Source organism: Ochotona princeps, chromosome 13 (assembly GCF_030435755.1).
Source record: "Ochotona princeps isolate mOchPri1 chromosome 13, mOchPri1.hap1, whole genome shotgun sequence".
Classification (NCBI taxonomy): Eukaryota; Metazoa; Chordata; class Mammalia; order Lagomorpha; family Ochotonidae; genus Ochotona; species Ochotona princeps.
In genome coordinates this window covers 3,895,847-3,898,177 of record NC_080844.1, presented here as the reverse complement: position 1 = coordinate 3,898,177, position 2,331 = coordinate 3,895,847, and the positions used below count along the sequence as shown (strand labels likewise).

Here is a 2,331-nt window from a genome sequence, read left to right as displayed (position 1 = left end):
ATCCTGTGGTTTGCTTTAAAATAGCTCTCCCTTTACTCACTTCATGTTTATGCTAAGAACAACAATAACTCAACCCCATCTTCTGGATCCACTAGCATACTCACCAAACCTCCTAATCACTAAACATTCTTCCCTTCCACGAGGGTTAAACAGCCTGTCACACACTGCTCTCAGTCCCCGTCAGAAACCCAGGCCACACCCACTGCCTTACCAGATCTGCTACTTTAGCCAGGTCAATCATCATGTTAATGTCACACCCACATTCGATGATGGTGAGTCTGCGCTTTTTACCTGTAAATGAAAACAGCTACATTTTACTATTAGGGAACCCCAGGGAAAAGACTTTACACCCATTAATTCCGACACTTTAAAATCACACCCAATAAAATGTTGCATCAGTTGACTTGCGCAAGACAAAAAATATCTGTTCTTAAGAGAACAAGCTGTGTACAGCAAATCACATCTTAGTTTATTTGTTCTGGGTTTTTTTTTTTTTTTTTTTTTTTTTATTTACAACACTACGAAAAGCCTACCCAGGTGAGTAAAGCGCTCCAACAGGTAAGACGGTGACTGGAAGGGCTCCATGTAGACCATGGCCCCACTGGTCTGCATCCCCATCCAATGTCTCTGTGCTCTCATTACAGCTAAGAACATCCACAAACCTAACACAACTACATGTCCACAACCAACAACCATCCCTGCATCAAGATAAACAGGAGATGACCAAGAATGCCCCAAAGAGAAGGAAAAGTCTCAATCTGTATCACCCCTGTGCCACGAGACTCCAAATTCTACCTCAAGCACAAAACTCAACATCTCCCCTCCACCCCCAGAAAGCACAAGTGCTTACAGCAAAAAAGGAAATTCCCCTCTCACCATCACAAGAACATGTCTCACCAGGGCCAGCGGCACTTAGCACACAGCAGGTGCACACTGTCTGCTACATCAACGGGCTCACCATGACACGCCAGCCTGCCCAGGCCCAACAGCCTCCCCAAGCAGCTCATTGGCCAAGGCCAAATCAACCAGACAAACTAACGCCTGCCACCAGCATGTGTCCATCAGTTTCCCGGGGAACGGGACGTGAGGCTTTAGGCTCCGCAGCAGCACCCCTCACCTGATACAATGGTCACAGGGCCCCTGATCTCTGTCAGCTTCTGCCTGGTGAAGTTCCGGATGAGGCACTGGATCAAAGTGCTCTTTCCAACTTTCGGGGGCCCCATCACCACCACTACTATGGGTGGGGGCTCCAGGGGAGTTCAATCAACCACTGGAATGTGATGCTTTTTTGTCTTCAAATCCTGAGTCCTATTTATTTCAAAAAAGAAAAGAAAAAAAAAAGCACATTGACTTACACAATACAAAAGAAGATAAAGCCCTTGCAAGCATAGATCTCAGACAGAGCAGACAATTGACAGATGGAACTAACTCACTTGGATCATTTCTGGCCCCAACAGTCAACACACACAAGCCTACAGGACTTAGGGAGTGGAGCACTGTAGACAGATCAATCTGCTTCCTAAGTAAAACGGAAACACCGAGGCTGTATATCACTAATGGACAAGAACTGATATTTGGGAGCTAAATTTAATTCTCCTCCTTTCTTGGTTATAGAATTAGTTACTTGCTTGCTGGGCCTCCATTTTCTGACCTGTAAAATGAGGACAAGAATAATTCCTAAACTCACATGAATGCATAATGTGTGAACAATACCATGATGGTGGGACACACAGCAAGGACTTGCTCCTTAAAGCTATTCAAGTATTCAATACTGCCAATTCAGTATTTCATACAATGACATGAAAGCACCCTAAAAGGGACAGAGGTCGCTTACATTTCAGAGAAACATTTTATTTTATCAATTAAATTCCACCAATGTTTCTCTCTTAGACAAAGTCACCAGCCAGTATGCACAAACCAGCAGAAAGGGCTCACAGGAGAGGAAGCTTCCATGGGAACAGCCTCCCACCGGGATCTGAGACAAGGCACCTGCCGGAAGGCGCAGCTCCTTCAGAGCCACAGCCAACTCCTCAGCCCAAGTGCCAGCACCACCAGCTCCCTGTTCCCACCCACCTGTGGAAGGAGCGTGCCATCCGCACCGCCGACTGCACAGCAAAGGCCTTGGGGTTCCTCCTGCGGGCATCCTCTTCCTCTCCCAGCTGCAGCTCCTGCAGATGGCGCTGCTTCTTCTTCTCGGCCTTGGGCCCACTGTGCTTCTTCCGGTGCTTCTTCTGGTCCTTGGCCTCCATGGTGCGCGCTCAGGGTTGCACAAGGAACTGACTCAAAACTACCTGGCACCGGCAGTGAACACAGCAGCTTACTGTCGGTCGC

General features: G+C 47.5%; 1 pseudogene; it reads right to left on the bottom strand.

Moving 5' to 3' along the window:
- Positions 1-1,115: 1,115 nt before the first annotated feature.
- Positions 1,116-2,269, bottom strand: LOC131481643 (ribosome biogenesis protein BMS1 homolog; annotated as a pseudogene).
- Positions 2,270-2,331: the final 62 nt, after the last annotated feature.